The sequence below is a fragment of the Anser cygnoides genome, chromosome Z, assembly GCF_040182565.1.
Source record: "Anser cygnoides isolate HZ-2024a breed goose chromosome Z, Taihu_goose_T2T_genome, whole genome shotgun sequence".
NCBI classification, from domain to species: Eukaryota; Metazoa; Chordata; class Aves; order Anseriformes; family Anatidae; genus Anser; species Anser cygnoides.
In genome coordinates, this window is record NC_089912.1 from 27,504,683 (window position 1) to 27,528,814 (window position 24,132).

A 24,132-nucleotide genomic window follows, 5' to 3' on the forward strand; every position below is an offset into this window, starting at 1 on the left:
GGCTGTATGTAACAGAGATGGTTACCTTAATAAAAAATAAGAAACACGTTGATTCTCATGTGTTTTAATACAACCATGTTTTCTTGAAAAAAAATCATTATTTTCAAATAAAAGTCACATTTTGCCTAATAATTTAAACCTATATGCCACTGTCAATCCCCACATCACCTTTGTAGCAAACCTTTTTTTTTTTTTTAAAGGAGGTTATTGGAAGAATACAATGGAACCAATGTTGGATACAAAATAGGTCTTCAGAACAGAGTAACAGGAAGAAACTACACAAAACTGTGAGAATTAAACTAGAACAGCTGATAGGTCTCTCTGGTTTGAATAAAAATATGAAGTTACAGGTTTTATCAGAAAATCATAAAGAGGATAAAAAGATTTGCAAGGTCAAAGGAAAGAAAAAAAGCATCTAAGCATCTGCAGTACTTCTTGGCTTATCAGAACAAAATATAACAAAACACCTATGAATCGAACTGATGAGCCATCTTTCTATATGGCTACCTATGTGAAACTTCAAACGTAGCCAAACATAGACAAATACTTAAACCATTCTGAAATGAAAAAAAAAAAACAAAACCCTCAGACAATGAAAAAACCCACAAACCTAAATTTAACAATCTTGAAAGATAATCAAGTCAGTACTTTTAGGAAGATAGCAGGCATTCAGAGGCTGTTTGATACTTTCAATGAACAATTAGCTGAAAAGTTCATTGAAACTTTCATGGAAATAGATAACCAAGTGCAAGATGAAGAGACACTTTTTCCCTGTCAAACAAGATAAAGAACAGCATACAGATTGCAGCCTGAACACAGATGTGCTTATAAAGTCCTATCAATTCAGGATGTATTTCAGGTAGGTCTTTACATCACAGTAAATGCAAGTCATCGGAACAAGTTCAGCAGAATGCCAAGTCTGAGCCTGTCTTACATGCAATCCAGTGCTGTACTAATGGCTTGCACTCAGTAACAGTGCTGCACAGAATATGTTTGCACCTGCTACCACTGTTGTGGAAGAAACCACCACCACCACCACCAAAACAAAACACCAGCTTGTCCTTTACATTTCAAACCCTAGAGAATAATTATTTTGTACAAAGTGGAACAGATCCGACCTTCGGCTAGGTGCTCTTAACTTAGGGATTTTACCTAGCAGTTTACCGTCTCTCTTCATAGAAGTCTTAACACACCTGTTCTGAATAAGAAACAGTAATGCTTTCAAAATTTTATTTTTTGTACTGGGTAGAGGGCAAGACTTCCTAATGGCATAAAATCTATTGATTTAATACTAGGCAAATTGACCTTCAACAAACTTGGTGTCAAAAACTGAAAACAGAAAAACTGTGAAAGTATGTGAGGCAAAGAGAAAAGTGCTCAACAGAAGGAATGCTTGAGGGCAAAAAATATCACTTCAGTCAACTTAAAAGGATCACAGTTTCACTGAATAACAACAATGGGGAAATTATGGTGTCGCATCATAATTGTGTCCTGCTATTTGAATTTTAAAAGGAATTAGAGTTAGCCTCCTTCGAATAGTTTACAGGACAATAGAAATCAAAATTTGTTTTGAGAGAAATAACAACTTTGAATAAACATTTTTTGTATATATAGGTATATATAAGAATATATATATATAAATGTATTTATTTTTTGCACTATATAGAAAAAGGCTGTCAATGACTAATCGAATTCACCAAATATTATTAAGTATTGGGGCTTTTAAAAAATGAAAAACCCACACCACAATTCTGACAGAGCAGAATTCTTCATCCTATATAAATGCATACAATTTACTTCGGCTAAGCAATTTTTAAAATAAAAAAATCTAAACATTTTATAAATTGATACTGAAATAATTTACATAATATAAGATTGTGTTTAGAAGGGGAAAACAAGCAATAACATACTAATATTGCATGACAAAATGCTTTCAATTCCGAGAGTAATTCAAGGACTGTACAAACAGCAGCTACTGGGTTGTGAGTGGTTTAAGGCTTCAGTATCTGTGTAATTTACATATCAGGCTAACAACTGATTCTGGCACTTGCCGTTTCATAAATTCATACAGAAATAGTTTAAAAACTGACTGATATAAATTTTTAGTGCAGTTGATAAAAGGTAAAGAGTTAGTGTAATAAATGGGATTTCATTAAGCCATCAGACCACATGTAAACTAAATTAAAAGTTCCAAAAGTTATGAGGCACCATCACTGAATGGGTACTTATCTAGTAGACAGTTCCTAGCTTTTACTCTGCTTAACCCATTTGTCTGTTCTAAAGACAGTTTTGTACAACTGAAGTCTGTGGGTAAATGCTAATAAAATACACATGGTAACATAGGACAAAAGGCAAAAATGTATTTGTCAATTTATACCTGCAGTCTAGAGGGTAGAAGTCTACTTATGACATAAATAGACCCAGCCCAGCAGAGATTTAGTATTTCACATTGCACCATATACCTGGCTGGGGTGTCACTTGTTCAGATGAATCCCAAATTCTTATTCACAATTCCTATCAGTGGATTACTTTTAAGACATGATTTCCTATTTTTTTTCCCTTTTGAGGCAGCTATACACCAAAAACAATGTTCCAAGAACAAATTTTCCAAAGCTAGTCTGAGGCTTACGACCTATACCTTCTATTCCACACCATTACATTAATTTGGTTATTAAAAAATAAAAAGTAAAATAGTAGGAATTAGTAATGCTCTGTGATCAAAATATCTTACATTTATTCCCAGAACTAATACTAGTAACAAGAACTTCGAAAAATATCCTGAAAGGGGGGGGGGGGGGGGGGGGGAGGTAGTTGGTTTTACGATAGGGTTGACCACTAGTCCTCATCCTCTACATCAAAGTCAGAACAGGCTATCTGACTGGATATGCTTGGATAGCAGCATCACTTACAAGAAGCAATCTTGTAAACCGATCCTCTGATGATGCCTAGCCTCAATGTTAGGGGAAACTATAGAAAAAAAAAAAAAAAGTAAGAATGAAGTGTAGAGCATCCCTTTATAAAGCAACTTTTCAATATTACAGAACATATGACTTCTGGGAAAGCATGTGTAGTTTACTCATCTTGAGGATTTGACCAGTAAGACTTTCCAGAATTTTTCTTACTCTGTTTAATCCCTGAGCTATATTCTCCAACTGATCAAAAACAAAACGAAATGAAAACAAACAAACAAAACTCATCACCAAGCAACTTTACTCTTAACTGTTCCCTACTGTTCCAACACAAAAACTTTGCATTTTACTTAAAGCAGCCAAAGAAAGAAGTTTTATGTTACAGCATGTGTCTTAGTTCATGAGTACACTATATACACTAATTTCCATCCCTGTGGGGATGGAAAGCCTCTGGAAGAAATGTGGGAACTCTTTTCAAACTGTTGCATCCATTTGCTAGATGAAAGACTCTCAGTTTCCAACCACCAAGGAATAACATACATATGGGAAAAAAAAATAAAATAAATTAATAAATCTATTGGCTTTTGCCTGATCCTTTACTTGCAGCAGCCCCTAGCATCTAGGCAGAGCAATTTCAGGCAGTCTTACCTAAACTTTTCAGCCCCCAGACAGAAAACGTTCCTATGGTGCCATGCCATGACATGTTGCTATACATATATTTGTATATGTAGCCCTTTCTGAAGGGCTTTTAACATAGGCAGAAAATAAAAATGTTAGTTTCTTTGCAATCCTTGCTTTGAACACAGGCAAGCTATATTTTTAAGAGGATAATAAAAAAGCAAAAGTGCATACTTTATATTGTGGTGGCATTCCATCCTAAAATTCAGTTTTTCTGTACCAATTAAGGGTGGATAAGCATAATTTTCCCCATTCACATACAGAGATTAAAACATATTTCCTACTTTTTTTGTGAAAACAAACTTTTCTAAGCATAGCATTTGGCTTAGAAACACATGCTCTTTAGATTGCAGGGTAATGTCTTTCCAAAGGAGGGAAAGTTATAAGCAACTGAAAATTTACAGTCTTAAAACCAAAACTGTGCTGTATTTATGCAGCTAATAAAAATGCGCAGATGGAAATATTAAATGAATTGATAGTTCTTCAATAACATACATTTCAAAATCAACAGCTGTTTTTACAAAAACACAGATTTATGATGTATAAGAGACTAGTAGTTACTTCTTTCACAGAGCTACCTAACTTTTCTGGATGACAAGTTTAAATTAAGCAAAACCATAAGCATACGTCTTCTGAAGACGACTACAAACATGTTAACAAGTAATAACAGCAGCAATAATTAAGTGGCCATTTTCCTTCTCCGTGTAGTTCAGCAGAGAAAATAATTTGTAGTGTTTATCTCAAAATAATAAATAAATCTGATTTCACTTTTATAAATTAAGAGAAATTGAATGTTACTTTTAGGAGAGCAAAATATGTCAGAAACAAGCATTCCTGAAGAATTACACAGATAGAAGAGAATTGTACTCTCCTGTGATGAACAGTAACTATTGCAGAAGTCAATTGTCCCAGCAAACACAGTCACAGCATACCAATGATTCCAGCATAAATAATGACATCATTAACAGAGGTACCAGATAAAAGGAACAATTTACTTTGGGCACAAAGACTTCAGCCAAGGTATCTAAAACTTTGATCTGACTTTTGCCTTCCATTTATGAATCTAAATCTATCTTCTTTCAAAGCAGTGTTTCCTAAAAATGCTGGCAGTAGACAGTAGAAAGAAGTAAAGCATGCTTAATTCAGGAGTAATCTATTAAAATTTCTTTTTGAACTACTGGACAAAAATACATTTTTATTGGCAAATTTCTTGAAAAATATAAACACGTTATTGAATGAGATATTTGAATTCTTGTTCTTCAAATAATATGCTAAAAATGGCAAGCATTTATACATGCAGTATACTACAATAATTTCTGTACTGACAGTAGCATCTGAACCAACCACAACCAATTCAGATCACCAAATGCTTACATCACCACAAACACCGAATTTTTAATGGTTTTTAACATACATATGGTATCTCTAATATGCTTTGTTGCTTATATCACCTAATTTATCTTCAAACCAGTTCAAGGACAGTACTAAACAATAAGTGGAAATAGTTCTGCAGACATCAAAATATCCACATCTCACAAATCGTGAAATTAGTTTCTCATGATACCATGTTTTATATTTTTGTGTTACTAGGTAAGGAGCCTAGAATTGATAAAATGCTCAAACTGGTATCTAGATGTTATTTCTCATTATAACACTTGCTTAAAAATACTCTTGGAATCAAACAAACAACAAAACTTCATGCTCCTGTTCTTAATCTTCTACTTGTGTCTAATTTGATGAACAAACTGTACTATCTTCACCTTCATAGGATCATAGCAAATTGCTAGACCCAAGGTACTGTAAAAATAATTTTTAAAAAAAGCTATTAACATCGCTACTTTCTGCACTACCTCAACCAAATTTTATTTTAGGGAAGTAAGTTCTACACAGTAGACGGTAGATCACTGATACATCAGAGCTGTTCCTACTTTCCAAACTACCGCTATGTGAATGGCTACTTCAGGGTAAAGACAGCAATTTGAAAACATACTAAAATACCAGTATTTTGCCATGCCAATACAGGATGCTCCTTGTTAATGTAATTCTTTTCAGTCCAAGTAGAGATACATTTACAGCAGAGGAAAACAATTACCTACACAAGTATGCTGTTACCCAGTCTCTTACTGGGTCCATGCAATAATGCAGCTAAACTGCTACCTGCATGGAAGAAACAAGTAAGCTACAGTCATGTTATCTGAAATATTCCTACAACAAAAATACTGGAATTACTTTCATAGTCAAAGAGTTTGATTTTCCCGGTAACTCCACCCACACCACAGATGAAGAAAATGGAGGGTGTAGAGACCTTCACAGGACATCTCAGCCCTAACATATAATAACAAGAACACCGTTACCTTGTGCTAAAAAAATTACTTCCCTCAAAGCATGATCAAGTTCATTGTTTTCGGTGTGTATAATAGCGTAAGTATGAAAGCATCATCATTCGAGTTTAAAATCCACTGCTCAGATTTATTCTCTTCCAGGAAGAAAAAACAGACATCTATCTCTACAGCCACTGGAGTCCCATGAGTTTTACATCATTTCACTGAGCACTAGTATCACAACTGAAAAAAAAACAAAAGGTCAGCTATAGCAACCCTTCTGTAATAGATTATCTGCAACACCTTTCCCAAGAGAGATAAAACTCCTATGGTAGAAAATACAAAAGCGAAAGAACATCTATGACATGTACATATTTAAAAAAAATAATTCATCTTTATTTAATAGTATCGCAGGTCAGGCTTACACCTCCACAAGAATTACACAGTCAAGTCTACATTCCATTAATATAATTTTTTAAATACTCAGAAAGAAGTACCTAGTGTCAGACTTCTAACAACAAATAATTTTCTGTTTCAATTTCAGTCCCCAGGCATACAGCTTCTATCTCATTTATATGTACTGCAATACTCATTTGTTACTGGAAGTTTGTTATCAAAATCTGGAGAACATATCACCTATGTGCAATAAGTACAGTGCAATGCTTTTCAGGCTCTACAGTACTTAAGCCATGTTAAAAAAAAAAAACACAAAAAAAAAACATTAACACAAGAATAACTTTTATAGGAACAAGAAATTTTGTAAGATGTTCTGAGATGCAATAGGTAGTCCTAAAACCAGACAAAAATGGTACCATGTGTTCTGAAACCTAAAAAAAAATAGAAATTTCTGAAGTACTTCTTAAGACTTTCTTCAGAAATGCCTAATACAGAAATTCCCAAATGTTATTTCATTTTAGAAATTCACATTTTCAAACAATGAGAACTACACTGTCATTTCAAAGACTTATATGCAGTTATTTTTTTCACGTGGGGAAGTTTTCAGTATTGACAATGGTGTTTAATGAAACAGTAAAGCTCTCTTACAAGTTCACAGCTGCCTGTACCTGCTTACCCTCATGGATGCTCATGCCCTTGCATCAGCTTTGCTGCAGGGCATACCTATTACCTTCTTAAACTCATTGTGCAGCGAGCTCATCTCCCCAGCCCAGCAGGAGTCATTTCTAACTCCCCCCACCCTGTATGCTGATATCACCCAAGTCAGAAGAACAGGGCAGAGATGGGAAGAAAGCAGAGAGCTTTCTGCCACTGGCTCCTTGCAAGAACAGCAAGCTGCTGGATAGATAGACCCCTTTTTGTATAACTTAGCCCACAGCTCGTGATTGGTTTTCGCAGATGGCAGGCAAGTAGCTGGAGAGCTCACAGATGCTTTCCCACCCTATGCAGCATTCAGCTCTCCAGAGCTGTACGAGTATCAAGTGACACAAGCCTTTTATTTTAAGCCCTTACCAGCAAGACAAATTCATTTCAGACCGTTTATTTCTATGTATTTGATTCATTCTTAGTTAAGCACTCTGAAACCTAAAAGAAACAAACTTATTCATATTTCTTGTCTAAATTAGCCCTCCAAATACCAGTACTGTTATGATATTTAAATACTAGTTAGATAATATTAACAGTAGCAACCATTTTTGTTTATCCTTCAAAATGCCATTACTGTGTTCCAGATCAGATTATACACAGCTCAGACATTTTCTCTACGCCTAAGCAGAAAAACAGTTTAAAAATAAATATACATTTGTCATTCACTGTTTACATTTTTTCATTATAATTTTGTAACCTAGATTTTTTTTTTAAACTTACGTTTTCACAGTTTATACAGAAAACACTCTTACTCCATTCTTATAAGTTAACCAAAGTGGTAGGAGATGGAAGACCAGCACAATCTTTCTCACAAAATCATTCCTATTGTCAGTTTAGAAACACAGAATTGGACGGGACCCACAAGGATCATCAAATCCAACTCATGAGCACACATCATGAGTTAACCTCCCTGAAAGACAGCTATCTTCTTCCCAAACTGTCAAAAAACTTAGCATTTTAAAAATAATTCTTTATTTTTACAAAACAGTAACTTCTGCACAATGTCAGAAAAAGCTATAAACTCTACATAGACAAAAAAAAAAAAAGTATTTGGACACAACAGTGCAGGGAGACTGGACAACAAGAACAAGTTGGTGACTGAAGACCACGCCAGCAAGACAATCTTTAGGAAACCTTCGTGCAGAACAGGCATGATGGAACTTCAAAATGGATATTGAGAGTGGTAGTGGTGGTGCTAAGATACAAAACAGAGAGGGGGGGAACAGAAGGTAGCACTAAGCTAAGGAATCTGAGAAAACCACTGGGGCAAGGCTGCCCATAGCTCTTAAAGCCAGGACAGGTTGTTCAAGACTAGACACAGTAAGTAAAACAGTACCTATGTCTAAATCCCAGACGAGAACAGTTTCTTATGCATTAGCAGTCTGGACTAGAAGAACGACAGCTGAGAGACAATAACAAATTTTAACAGTAATAACAGTGTTAATAATAAGTAATAAAGACTGAAATTTCTAGAATGACAGAAGCGTGTAGAAGTGGAACACCAAAACGAAGTATAGATATGGATAATAATTCCACAAGAAAAAGCTGTTGGCTTTTTTATTGCAAATACAAAAAAAAAAAAAAACATATCTGGGGCACTGATGCCACAGTTCAAAAACTCAAATAAAACAGTAAATACTGTTTTGAAAAAGACTGTCTTGAAAAAGACAGTATTTAGGACAGTTTCAGCAGTTCATTCTCCATGCCCATTCAATTTGCTCTGTAGATTCATGCCAACAATGGAATGTTCTGGTGAACACAACTACCTGGAAGAGCACCTCAAGATATCCAAGAAGGAATATATTTGTTCCCAGATACTGGCTACACTGGCCAGCATGTGGAGAGGAAATGTAGGCATCTGTAAAGCTTCTTCCACTAAAAACGTGAGGTTTGATCTCTCGTAATTTAAGCTATGTACAGTTACAGTCAAGTTCACTGGAGAAAGAATGTTTGCATCCAGCTTCAGAAATTCAACATGTTTCTTTTTCTAGCTTCATAAGGATAAATAGTTCAACTGGAATTTGCTGTTATTTGATATAAACAAAGATTCTTGTCTGCCATTCATTATTTGTAAGTAATCTTGTCTTTGTCCCATACATATAAAGGCATATTTGTATTAGCTTTGATGGGTGCAAATTACCAGCATTTTTAAATAATGATACTGACAGTTTTAAAAATTTGCTTCACAGCATCATACTTGCTATCTCTTTCAGCATCACAACTCACTAGAAGCAATATTATCGGTTTTGATTTATTACTTAACCTCAAGTGAATGGCTGAAGATTTTTACCAAGTAAAACGTGAGTCAAGATACAAACTTAATAAATGAAGAACTATAAGTCATTCATCTGGAGTTTGCAAGTGTTCCCTTCTGCCACAAGATATTGCTGGATTGAAAAATAAAACCACAGCCACCTCTCGCCTCAGCTCTGCCAAAGCAAAAGCAAAAAAAACAAAAAACAAAACAAAAAAACAAACAAACAAACAAAAAAAAACAAGAAATACAGAAATTAAAGAGTTATGTTACAACTCAGTTTAGGTGTCTTTAATATCTAGCAGCACACACACAATCTATTAAAACATGCATTTTAGTGAAAAAGTTCTTCGGTCTAGTATCGCATAATTCTCTTTGTTATTAAAGTAGTATATTAATTCTTGATTACTGGACTCAAATGGCAATTAAACGCAATCAAGCAATCAAAAAGGCTCTATATCCAGCTACCAATCCCTGGTCACAAATTTTTAAATCAAATTTAAGGATTAAATAATGTATTCAAAAACAAAAAGCAGCAAAATAAACAAAAAAGTGCCTAATCCAGTTGAATTCAAGATCTATTACATCCATTAAAATTTATGTATATCTATCCCACCTAATGAAAATCAAACATTTTGCTTAGTTCAGTAAAAATTTATCACTTTAGTAACCAGATTAGATTGTAAAATCTATTAATTACTGGAATCCAAGAAAAATATAATTTTACATACATCTTTTTTGGTATAGCAGTTATATATTGTTGCAGAGGTTTTATTGCTTCAGTAAAAGCCTTTTTTGAAGTCAAGTGCTATTGCAACTTTCTATTAATTTGCTTTTACTTGCATTCATTCTTTTTACATAAAATGCTAACAGGTCAAGTTAAACAGAACACCACAACAATAAAGAAACTGTTTATGCATCTTATGATCTGACTACTAATTACATTTTCAGTTTCTATTTCCAGTTTGGTAGAGTGCTTAATAATTAAAAAAAAAACTTGCATGCTTTGGAAATACAGAAATACCCTACAAATGCTACTCAGTACTGGCATTGTCTTTGGTAAGTATTTAAATTACTTTATACAATGGCTCTCTCAATAACTATAGAGAGAGCATAAAAATGACTGATATTTAAAACCCCCACCTTGATGCAATTTGCTCTTGGCTTTCTCACGTTACCTCCATCCATTATGGTTGTATTTTTAGTACCTGAATTTTAGTACCTGAATCTTATATATTGAAACTCACTACAGTACATTGGAAATTTGATGTTCACGTTCCCTAACATGTTAGTCATTATTGTACAGGCATTAGCTGATACCACTTAAATGTATAATTAGATATATTTAACCTTATAATGATATGCAAATATATCATCTGCAAGTATCAAATGATTATTCATCTTATACTGAAATGTTGACCAAACTATAGAAAAAAGTTCTGCATTAGGCACTTTTAAGTTCTTATTTTATTCAAACCCTTAGTGTTTGTCATGATAATCTACAGTTAATCTAAAAAAAAAAAAAAATCCACATTTTTATACATATGTGAAACGTCTATCACAAGTAGTAATACAAATTAAAGCCTGAAGAACTATCAGTGATATAATACCTAATTTCATATCAAAATAGAAGTTCACCGTTTATTTTTTTTAACTGCTGTTTTTAATCTACCACACATAACCTAACCAGAAAGGTCTGAAAACATAAGTAATACAACAATACATATTACAACTTAAATTTTGTTGCTTTTAAATATATATACACACACACTCATACATGACAAGTCAACTCACAACATCCAGTAATTTATTAGAAAGCTCATTAAATGTATTACTTGTTTTTTTCTGTTTTGTTTGCTTTTTATATATATATATATATATATATATATAGACAAAAGAAAAAGGCACAAAATAATGAAAACATATAGCTGACATTAAGCCATGGTGTTTATATGTACAATCAAGCATTCAAAAATTGTACACAACTAACTTTACACAAAAATTACAGTCTGCACACATTCAGTTTCTGCATAGTATAGTATAGAGAAGCTGCACTAGTATTTAGAGAAAGACTAAACTCAGGGAATTGGCAATCGGACATGGAGCCGTTCACTTCTACCAGTGGCTCAGGTCTGCAGTAACTGAAGTTAAACATTTGGCAGATCCTCTGCAGTTTTTATGAAATAAGTTGGTGCCTTCAGTCCAGTTCCGGGTGCTTTTGTGATGTGGCTATCTATCCACTATCACAAATGAGTACTCCCATTGGCAGCCTCAGTAAAGACTGAGTGAGCATGGAGACTGAACAAGCCTTTTAACCCTTGCTACAGAGGTCTCTCTCTAGGTCAGGGTTTGCACCGCTTTGGTGGGGCAGTGTGGTGAAGCTTGCACTGCTGCTGCTCACGCTGTACCTGTTTAGTGGACACAAAGAAGACTTCTGTTTCCAATGCTGTCAGTCTGAAGAGTTTCACAAACACTGAATTCATCTTAAGTAAAAATTTCTCTCACCTGCCTATTTACAAGGTTTGCCTATTGAAGACATATTTTAAGGAAGAAACCATACAAAAGGACAGAAACATTAAGGAAGGTTAAAATAATGAACAAAACAAAACAAACAAAACAAAGCACAACAGCTTGCAACGCTTGAGTAAAATCTCCTTCTGCAGCAATAAGATATCTGTAGAACAATACAAGAAAAATACTTTCAGTATAACTTAAGAGGACATGCTGCATTTTAACCCCAAATACAGTGTTATGCATTAATTTGAAAATTATTACTTTAAAGGACTCCAAATATACCTGACATTAATGGTTTAAACAGAATTGGTTTGCCTCTCTGACACATACCCTTGAAAAATAACTTGAGTGAAACACTCAGTGCATTTTTTTTTATGTTATTAAAAATAAAATGAATGCCCTACATAGTAAAACAATATTAGACAAAAGTGCACAAAAGTAATATAATTAATTAGATTCAGTACTCTTTGTTTTCAAAAAGGAAAACAAAAGGATTTATTTTCTAAAGATAGTCAGTAGTTGGCCAAAAGTTTTCTGGGATGTATTCTTGAATATGCATACCCAGAAGACCTTGGCCTTTAAGAAGGGACAAGTTCAAAACAGCATTATCACTGCAGAAGGTGTTCTTACCTAGCAACAGGTAAAAAGCAAATCATGAAGTTGGTTTTCTCTAGGGTATCACTCAGGATAGCCAGCAGCAGTTTTGATTCATTCAACTTATACTCAGTACATCCAGCATAGATATATGCATTTCCATCCTATATTCTTAGCTCTCATTCTATTTAAAAAACAAACAAAACATAAAACATCCCACAATATCCCAAAATTCTACCCAGTTCTTTCCCTCTTCTTTTCTAGTATTTAATGAACTACACATAGCAAACCTTCTGAAGTACTTCCATAAGTACAGTGCATAACTGTACTGCAAAAGTTGAATACTGTTTAGTTGAATAAGCTTTTTTATAAAACCTGTTGCTAACATTCTGAAGACACATAAGAACAACTTAGTGATCCTGACAGATGAACCGAAGAGAAAACAGGATATTTAATAGCAGTACAATACTCAGAAGTTATGCACTGTGTGTTGGTAATTCACTGTACCAAGGATTTCAAGACCTGTTACCACTAAAAAGTCAATACCGCCACCTAAGGGTGAATATGAAGTAATGTATTTATTGCCAAATTATTTACAGAAATATTTAAATAAAACATAAAAACCGGACACCTGTTCAAGTGCCTTTACAGAAAATACATATTTATGCATAAGAACATATCTTGACTTTTTCTGCCTCCTTTTAACATCAAGCTCAGCACAAATGCTTACCTTAAGAACAGGATTTGAAAAACTAAGTCAAAATACAACAGTTCTGAACAAAGGCAAAAATCCAATTCAAGAAGTAGGGCTGTAACACCTAGATTTCTGAAGAAATGATCAAACTATTCTATTTTGTTGTAAAAAGAAACACAGTGAATGTAACAAAAGGGAAGCTTCTTGAAAGATTAACTTTTCAAGACTGCTTTTAATATTGAATAGATGTCTCAACATTTATGAAAGTGTATTTTCCCATATCTCAGCTTAGTTTGGGTTATTGAATATGTTTTTAAAGCATGGAACATTATTTTTGCAGTACAGTAGTAGTTTTTGTTACATCAGTAGCATGGTTGACAAACTAAAGTACTCTAAAGACTTCATCATTAGTGCACACTACTAACAATGTCATCCATATGAAATTTTTGCTTTAGAAAGTTCTAATATAAAAAGATGAAGTACCATTGTCCACAGCTATGATATATAGTAGAGTGACCGGACTCAGTACTGGTGTCATATTCAATATCTATTCATATGCTTAGCAAGTAAATAGTCCTACGTGTGTTCCATGTCTAACCACACTTTGAAGGAGAACATGAGCTTTTAATAATAATAGTAGAGAAGTCTGGAACAACTACAGCTCTTTTCAAAACCTCAAAACAATTAAATAATCTAGTTAGAAAGTATTTTGGGAAAGTATTCACAAAGAAGCATGGTAAAATGATCCTTTTTAGAAATTTTCTTTTAAGTAGAACAACATTTTGAAGCAATTATATGTTAAAAAAATGAAATAGGTGAGGGAGAAAGTAAATCACATTAAGAAAGGATGTTTTTCTCCCAACCCCTTTTTCACTTACCAGTGGAAAAGAGAGATTTCTATATACTCTAAACTTCAGTAGTTCACATTACCAGATGACGTAGTGTATATGTCTGACTCTCCCCCTCAAGCAATTTGCCCGGACTAAACTCAAAGCAGAGTACTTTTTCCTCTCCACATGTTTGCACTGTTGTCATGCACAAAGGATACACCGCTTAAGTAAATGGTTTGTAGCTGATTCATAAGGAAAAAGGAGAACTGATTTCCAAACAAGAACAGGAGGAAAAAGGAGAAAAAAATCTTAGTAAGAGGTAAGGGAAACTTTACCTTATCTTGCCTCGGGTTGGGTTCGGGAAGACTCTTGTGTGGAGTGTGAATGAGATGCACTTATAGTGCGAAGCGAGTGTGGAGTCCCAACCTGCAAGGTTCTGTAGTCCCGCGAGGGGACGAATGAAGTCCCCTCGGCTGGAGAGGGACGAAGCGAAAGAGAGACAAGCAAAAGAAAGTCTCGGGGGTTTGGGCCCTTAGGTGTACGGTATTCCGAGCACAGTGAAGTGAGGTGCTCAGCAGTACACCCCACCTCTGTCCTAATCCTAGGTGAAGGCATGTGGTACCCTGTGGGTGGTAAAGTCCACAGCAGCACGTCAGGAAGAGCTGGGGATTAAGGGTTCCAAGAGTCAGCAGCGTGGGGTTGGAGACCCCGGGATTGTGCCTAAAGATAGCCCTTTGGAGAGAATGATAAGGATTTGGAAAAACAACCCAGAAACTAGGGAAAAAAGATTTAAAAATATAATTTAAAAAAATGGTTTGATATTGTGTAATTGTCTGGCCTAAAAAGCTAATAAAAGGAACTTCAGTATTTTGGCCAAAATACGGGTCTGATGAAAATTCAGGCTTGAAATTTATATGTAAACAATAAGGTCCAATTTCGGAGGAGGAATCAATTATGTTCCCTATAATCCTAATATTGCACCGGAGGCAGTGGCAGGTGCTCCAGGAGGGGAGACAGGGACTGCAATTAATGCTGTCCCTGGGGAAGCTGCGTCGGGGAGTGCGGAGCAGCAGGAGCGGAGGCTGGGGGGTCCCAGTGGGGCCTTGGGGCCATGCAGGGCCGAAGCAGGGCCAGTGCCACTCCCCCCTTACCAGCAGAGAGGTTAGGAGCTTTAAGAAGGAAATGAAGTCTTTAACCAAGGGCGTAGCAGAACAGTCAAATCCGTTTCTAAGGCCTAATTTTTATTCCGGGGGTGGGGGGTGGAAATGTCAATCTGGAGTATGTTATTCCCTGGAGAAGAATGTTTAGGAGGGGAATGATTTGCCAGGCAGCTATGCAAGAATGGGAAAGAACTAACAAGCCCCCTGGACCGAGAGTAACTCCGATAGAGCAGAAATATCTGCTTATCTAACTGTGATAATAACAACCCACAACACTGAAATCCTACGAGAGACTCAGGGTCAGAATTAGAAAGTACTCGGGGATGAATCCTGAGGACCCGGTAGCCCAAGGGCTCTTTAAAGTTCATTTTGTGTTTAAAGCCTGGCCAGATATGCAGAAAAAGCTCCAGAAGGTGGGAGGATGGAGTGAACAGTGTGGGTAGTATGAAGGTGTATGCCAGGAGGGGAGATGCGAAGGAAAAGCAGAGAGCAAAACAAATGGTATTCACAGCATACTGGGCAGTGAGGCAGAGGGGGACATAGAGGGCGCAGGATGGAAAGAAGAGGAAGAGAGACAGAGGAACAGCAGACAAGGAAAGCTACCTGTGTTGCAGCCTAAATCCTAGCAGGGACAGGCTTTGAGAAGATGTTTTAAGTGTGGCCAGGCCAGCTACTTCAAATAGGAGTATCTGGAGTGGAAGAAGGAGGAGAGATTGCTGTTATAAATTCAAAATAGGGGAGTCAGGGCTTCTCAGAAAGCTAGTTCCCTGATAAATGAAAAAGTGTACCTCAATGGGGATCACTCTGCAAATATCATTATGGGTAAAACAGACTTAGAATAGGAAGATTAATGAAATTTATTACCTAGGCTGGAGCGGTAAGAAACAAAGAAACAAGCTGGGGGCACCTTCCCCCATCCACTGTCTTCTATCTCTTCCCTGCCCTGAGTGGCATGGGGGGGGGGGGGGGGGGGGGCAGGAGTGGGGGCTGCAGTCATGCTTCGTTTCCACTGCTCCTTCACGGTCACTCTCCCCCCTGCTCTGCTGTGGTGTGCTGACCTTCCTGGGCTGTTCCTGTGTGGGTTTCTCCACGGGCAGTGAAAAACGGGCTCTTTGAGAGCTGCTCTGGTGTGGGGTCCCTCTCGTGGGGTGCCGACCTTCCTGGGCTGTTCCTAAATGGGCTGCACCTTGGAGATCTGCTCTGCTGCAGTACACCATGGGCTGCGGGGGTCTGCCTTCCCCACCAGGGGCCTCTCTGTGGGCCGTGGGGGGGCTTCAGCTCCGGCACCTGGAGCACCTCTGCACTGCACTCCCCCTCCACTGCACTGACCTTGGTGCCTGCAGGGAGGTTTCTTACTCCTCACTCTCCTAACCGCTGTTGTGCAGCATTTTTTTCCTTTTCTTGGGTGTGCTCTCATACAGATTTAAAACGCACTGCTCATGGCTTGGCTCTGGGCAGCAGTGGGCCCCTTTGGAGCAGGCTGAAACTGGCCCTTATCTAACATGGGGCAGCTGCTGGATTCTTCTCACAAGGGCTACCACTGCAGCCTCCTCTGCTACCAGAACCTTGCCATGTGAACCCAATACACTGAAGCAGCTAGGTCATTACTGGCCAGTAAAGTATTAAGGCTTAAATTAACTAATGAAACCCTAAATGTGATGGGGGAAGAAGGGACTGGGATAACAGTGCCACTTTTTGGGGACACCAAGCTGAGACTAGGGATAGAATGATCACTGGGCAATTACTGTATGCACCCGAGGCACGGACTGACTTGTTGGGAAAGGATTTGATGATGAAATTGGGCATTCAAATAGTAAATTGTTAGACTGGAATAACAGTATTATTAATGGGGTGCTCTCAGACCTTGAGAGCAAAGATATACTTGCCTTTGAGTGGAAAGACCCTGAAATGGGGCAGAAGCAGCAATACAGATAGACAATTTCACCTCAGGGGTTTACAGGGCCACCAATTTATTTGGGCAATTTCTAGAACAAATTTTGGAGTAATTCCAACTTCCAAAGGAGGGGTTACTGTTACAATATGTGGATGATCTTTTATTGTCAGGACAGGAGAAAACAGTTGTGAAGGAAGCCACTAACAAGCTATTCAACTTTCTGAGAAAACAGGGCTCGAAAATATTGGAAAATAAATTAAAATTCATAGAAAGAGAAGTCAAATATTTAGGGCATCTAGTGTCTGAGGGGGAATGAAGAATAAATCCAGAGAGGATTCAGGGAATTGTTGAGCTACCCCTACCCAAAACTAAAAAGAACTAAAAAGTTTTAAGAGAAAGAGATTTTTAAGGAATTAGGAGTCACAAAGTCCAAAGGAAAATAGATACTCCCTGATGGGAGAGAAATACTGAATAAAGTGCTAATGAGGCAAATATTAACTGTTTCACATCAAGAGGGTCATTGGAGAATTCAAGCAATGGGTGATGCTGTGCTATGGAAATATATATGTGTAGGAATATATATATTCTGGCTGAACAAGTACGCAGGAGTTGTGTAGTATGTCAAAAGTTAAATACGAAAATTATCCGCAGTCAGCCTGCGGGAGCGAGAGGAGCGAGAACCAGGAATTCAACGCTTCCAAGATGTACAGGTAGGTTTTACGGAACTCCTTACAGTAGGTAGATTTAAATACTTACTAGCTTTGGTCGATCATTTGTCATGGTGGGTGGAAGCTTTCCCTTTAGTGTCTGCTACTTCAAACATAGTAACTAAAGTAATTCTAGAACAAATAACTCCCACGTATGGAATTGTTGAAAATATTGACTCTGATCAAAGAAATCACTTTATGTCAGAAATATTGCAAAGGCTAATGTGGACTCTAGGAATTAAGTGGAAATTTCACACTCCTTGGCATCCTTCCTCTTCTGGAAGGGTGGAGCAGATCAGACAGTACAGAAGCAGTTGACTAAGTTCTGGGAACTCAGCTTCCCCAAACAAAGTGCTTATCTTTGGCACTTCTCTGAATTCAAACTGCACCAAGAAAAGATGTGGACCATATGAAATATTATTTGGATTGCTGTACAAGGACAAAGGGAATGAATTACCTCAATTTGAAACTAAAGATGCTTTTCTCAAGAACTATATACTTGGGCTGTCATCTTTGTCATCTCTCAGGACCCGTGGACTGTTAGCTCAAACCCCACCCTTGGAAGTCCTGATCCATCCATTCCGAAGAGATTGGGATCTGATGTGAACATGGAGAGAACTGAAACTACAACCTGAGTGGGACGGGCTGTTCCAAGTGCTCCTGACTACCGAGACGACAGTAAGAATGGCTGAGAAAGGGTGGACTCATATCTGGGTAAAAGCATCAGTTAACCCTGATACCAGAGAGACTGCATTAACAAAGACTTTTAAGGTTAAAACTGTTAAAACTATCTATTGTAAACCTTTAACTTCTCCTTAGAAGCATTCTTAATGAATTAATGAGTAAAAGGGATAGAATTACACAGAATCTAAAGTCTTTCCAGGGAACACTCCCTGGAAGTGGGAGAAAGGGGGGTGTTTAATCCCCACCAGAAGAATTCTTATTAGTTTGTGATTTTTATTGTTTTTCTTAATTATTATTTCTTAATTATTATAGGGGTGTATATATACATAGAAATGTTGTATTTTATCTTAGTAATACCTATTCTCAATGAATTAGTGATAGGATGGAGGAAAAAATCAGCATTTCCAATTAATCCAGAACATCTCTTCAGTTCTATCTCGAACTAATTGTTGGATTTGCACCCAGATGCCTAGGAAGACTGAAAAGGCCTTGTCCCTGATTGCTATTTCCAGCAGCAACTGTGTCTGGATTCTCTAGATTTCTAAAAATGACAGATCATACATAGTCCCGGGAAGGAATAGATTTTGAAGTTGAGTTCCCTACACACAATCCTGGCTACAATATATTGTGTTATCAAAGGTGCCGTTTAAACAACATTGATAGAAAACTCAGGGGGCAATTATTACTGGGTGTGGAAATATCCATGAAAAAGGGAAGAATCCATACTGTACTGAATACGGTAGCCATGGGAATGCTAATATACTTAATGCACACCAGATACAACATGAGAATCCTGTAACCAGATGGCCTGTCCCGAATGGCAAGGAGTGGTTCTGGCTATGTGGCAATAAAGCCAGAAAGTTGTTGCCCCTAGGATGGAAGGGAGCTTGCACCCTGGAAACAATAATTCCAAATGTAACTATTATTGAGGACCCACAAAGCCACAGTTCCTTGAGACCACACGCAGAATTAAGCGGACTCCGGACAATCCTTTAGTAAAATTCTCTAGCATTTTACAGTTTTGCAAGGTGGTTTTTACCTTGGTGAGGGGTGAGTGAATTAGAAAACGCTATTGTAAATATCTCAGCTATAATTGAAGAACTAGAAAATACGTTTGATAAGTTTGCAAAAATAGTACTCTAGAATCAAATAGTATTAGATTTATTAATAACCTCATATGGAGGAGCTCACACTGTAATTAATACTAGTTGCTGTATATATGTAGATCAAACGGGATGAATTTGACTGATCTCAAAAATATTTGGGAAGGAAAAAAAAAAAAAAAAAACAAGATCCTACATAGACTAGCTCAGGATGACACTTCTTGGGGATTTAGAAACTTTTGAGAGAAACTAATTTTGTGATGACCTGAACAGAATTGGCTCAAACAACTATCTGTTGGTATTGTAATAATTATGGCATTGTATATCTATCATCCCCCGTGACATTCGAAGAAGAGTATTGCGCCTTAATGTTGGAAAAACTCAGGAGTGCAGTATGTGAAGAGGTGCAAAAACAACAATAGAAGTAAGAAAAGAAGAGGGGGGAATTGTGAGAAACTAAGTTGTGTTTTTGCAGTAGAGAATTAACTTTCTGTATTCCAAGGTAGCTGTGTAGTCATAAGAAGAAGAAATGCTAAGTAGGTAAGTGGACAGTGCAAGGCCTCACTGTTCCAAAATAAGGTAGAAGCTTGAGGAAAACAGGATGAGCAGTGTGAGAACAGTAAAACAAAGATCACAAGTTCTCAAAGCATAAGAAAGGAGAAATCAAAGGGTTGAAAAAAAGAAAAACTGCACAAATATGGTATAGAGGAGCGTCAAGTAGCTTGTGAACCTGTAGTACTCAGACAATGAGGAAACAGGGGAGGTGAATCAGGCAGCGGGTAATAGGGAATAAAGGTTATGATTATGTTTACTAAAATGCGCTCCTGATTGACAGGACGCCTGCCATTGCAATCGCGAATAAAATAGGTTCGCAGAAGATCCTGTCTGAAGAAAGCTATTTGAGATGTTTCTCACACCCTTCACCAGCCACTTTGCCCTTCTTCAGACACACTCCAGCACCTCGATGTCCTTCTTGTAGTGCGGGGCCCAAAACTGAACACAGTACTCAAGGTGCAGCTTCACCAGAACTGAGTACAGGGCGACGATCACCTCCCTGGTCCTGCTGGCTGCACTGTTCCTGATACAAGCCAGGATGCTGTTGGCTTTCTTGGCCACCTGGGCACACTGCCAGCTCATGTTCAGGTGAGCATCAACTGACACCCCCAGATCCTGTTCCTCTGCACAGCTTTTGAGCCACTCTTCCCTAAGCCTGTAGCGTTGCTTGGGGTTGTGCCCAAAGTGCAGGACCTGGTACTTAGACTTGTTCAACTTGATACAGTTGGCCTCAGCCCATCGATCCAACCTGTTCCTACCCTCAAACAGATCAACACTCTTGCCCAACTTGGTGTCGTCTGCAACCTTACTGAGGGTGCACTCAATCCCCTCATCCAGATTATTGATAAATATATTAAAGAGAACTGGCCCCAGTACTGAGCCCTGGGGATGCCACTTGTGACCAGCCTCCAATTGGATTTGGATTTAGCTCCATTCACCACTACTCTTTGGACCCAGCCACCCAGCCAGTTTTTGTTTACCCAGAAGTAGCTTAGTTCAAGTATTATTTCCGATCTACCCCTAAATAAGCGTAAAAATAAGACAGGAAAGGAAGAAACCATAGCAGTAGGAATGCTGTTATCCTCATACCACCTAAAACCTCAGCTATATCTGCCCTATTCATTAGTAGAAATTCCTTCTCCTAATCCAAATTTAATTCACCATTAAAGAAAAGAGACACCAGGTGGAGTAGGGCAGTACAAGTCTGTAACTCCCATCTGCTATGTTCTAGCAACCATTGTTTTTATAATTTTAGCTATTAAGCCACTAGCCTACGGAAAGGCAGTGAGTAAGAACTCACTGTGCAGAATCTACGTAGTTATGAGGAAAAAGATTCTCCCATTTCTAAAGTGTGGCTGCCATATCTCTGTCTATTCATAATGAGGAAATGGAGAAGCTTACATAAAACTGCTTCTGGGGGCAAACCTTCCATTTAGGTGTACAGTAGCCAATAAGTTGTTCTCCATCTCCCACAAATAAGCCAAAACCTTTTAGGGTTCCATTCACCCAGGAAAGACTGCAATGAAGAACAGTTTATTTTCATCAACAATTCAGATTAAAGTACAGCTCCGTGCCAATTCTCAGTCTAAATATTGCATGTTAATGGGGAACAGTTTTCTGATTTTTCAACTGAAGTACTGTTACTCTGGGGTGGAAAGACTGAAAGAGGTTGGTAAAAAGAAACAAAAAACAGACGAAATTAACCAATTCATCTTCCACCAGCTTCACTCACAGTAATCATTCATATGAGGCAAACATGAAATTTATACTCATAGAACTCAATTTCAGCCAAGACCACAAAACAGTAAGTCCAACAAAAATCAATCGAGAAGGTAGGATGTTCCCTAGCTTTGTCTGGACAAAGTTGTAATCCGTTCTTCATTTTACACTGAATTTGTGAGATAGTTTGATTATATCAGACTTTTTGGGAACAGATAAGGAAAGACAACTCAACGTACTTCAAACATGCTTCAAAAGGCCTGCAAATCTAAATTGTTTTCGCTATGTTCCTAATATGGCCAGTATGCTTCTGAAAGAAGGCTTTGCATTTAATTACTATTCTATTCAAAGGACAGAGGAAAAATAAACATATTTTGAAGAGATATAAGTCATAAACAGTTATGCAAACAACCTTGTGTTGTAAGCCTTGTGATACTTAACTTTCTCCTCACACATCCTTTCTACCTGTTTATTATTTGCAGCTTTCACCTATTACCATTACATAATGAGGATTTCAAAAAAGAAAGGGGTCTATTTTTCTGTGAAATCCTACTATATTAAACGATCAGAACATAAATTCTTCTCTCTGTGTTTCTGCTCAGCAGTCTGATAATGGAGTTACTTAGCAACAGATGAAGCAACTGAACAGTGTTCACTGATCCACATTTCACTGTAAAGTAACACTCACAAAGGCATTATTTAGCTGCTGGTTGCCTCTCGATAGATGCATTTTTGAAGTATAAAATCCATTAGCCTGAGACAAGCCTACATGAAAATCCAGCCATCGTGTACCATCTGTAATGCACTCTAGTTCAAAATCAGTACAAATTGCCCATAAGATTCACATGATTTTGAGCACCTTTGAAAAAAAAAGGAGAAAGAAGAAAAAAACAAAACATACAGACTTCATATATAGAATTTACATGGAAGCAGTGGAAGCTATTTACAAAGCGAAAAACATATCTTCTTCCTAAGCAGACTGACAATCTATGTACTTTAAACAAACACACCAAGGCTGTATGTCAAGCACACTTCTTGGTACAGGGAAAAAAAAAAAAAAACAATATTACAATTTTGAAAAATGATTTAGGATGAAAACATACGCACACACTTCTGCAAACCACCTCTAAGAGTAGGAAATGAGATGTGCCACAGCAAATATTAACAGTGATTTTATTCTAGAAGACAGTCTTGAAAACAAAAACAACCGACAGAAATTAATAAAGCAAGCAGTCGGTTAGCATTTGCAATCAACCTTCCTTTTAAGGTAACTACACATTATGAAACAATTCTTATCTTTATTTTATTATGAAAGGTTAGCTTACAATGTTTAATGTTAGTTTAAAATGTTAGTTTACAATAACAAATACAGATTGGCTTGCTTCATCAAGTTTAGTGTTTCACCATTTCAGAGATTAAACCTCCACAACAGCAAGATTTGAAAATATCCTGCCCCAAGCAAGTGGAAAGACTGTCATCTTCAGTAGAAGTAGAAGCAGACTGCTGTCGAGTGGAATCATTCAAGAACACTTTTTTTTTTTTTAAGCTTCTGCACCAGACAGGACCTGAACAAAGCTGAACAAGCTAAACAAAGTTTTCCAAATATTTATCTTTTTTTCTGAAAATTCAGACTGGGCAGCAACTTTAAATAAAATTAATTTTAAAACTACATTCACGAAAAATTGTGCAAGGAGTGAATTTTGGTAAGTTACTTGACAAACACTCAGAAGTGATGAAATAATAAAAAAATCCTATTCATTTGAGAGTAAATATTTTTGTCTGAATATTTTTTTTTAAATGAAAAATTCAAGTTACATTTCCAATAATACCTTTGTATGCAAATATAGCTTAAGTGAAGAACATCTTTCCTGGTTGTCTTAAAAATAAGAAGATCCTTCCTGTGTTCCATTGCAACAGAGAATACTTTTCGGATAATAAAACCACAGAGCTTTTAAGTGTTAAAGTGCTTGGGTTAGATTTCAGGCTATATAGAGAATACAGACTTCAACAACAACAAGTGTGAGACAAACATGGTCAAATCAATACCTTGTCCAAATATTTTGCAGTGATCATACATATACGTAGCTATTTATATATACTGTACAATTTATATTCACATAAAATTGCATAACCTTTCATGCAAACCTTGAAGATGCACAGGTTCTTCCTTTTTCAATGAAAAATATGTAACATTTTGAATCTCCCTATCTTTCTCCAAGTTAATTTTTGTAGTAGCAAGCTTTCCTCTTAAGCTTCTCAGACCTTTCAGTTTTTTTTTTTTTTCCCCCCACCCTCCAGGTATCATAATAGATATAACAACGACCTCTTCTGACAGACTGGAGAGTTTGTTTTGTTACCAAGGGGAGATGAGGACTAGGAACAACATAATTTTTCTACTTGTGAGCTTTTTTGAGA

The 24,132-nt window shown here is 37.0% G+C and overlaps 1 protein-coding gene across 1 annotated transcript in view; it reads right to left on the reverse strand.

Annotated features, from left to right (window-relative positions):
* FBXL17 (F-box and leucine rich repeat protein 17) overlaps nt 1-24,132 on the reverse strand; it is a 330,870-nt gene that overhangs the window by 285,315 nt on the left and 21,423 nt on the right. The gene's annotated exons all lie outside the window — the stretch shown is intronic.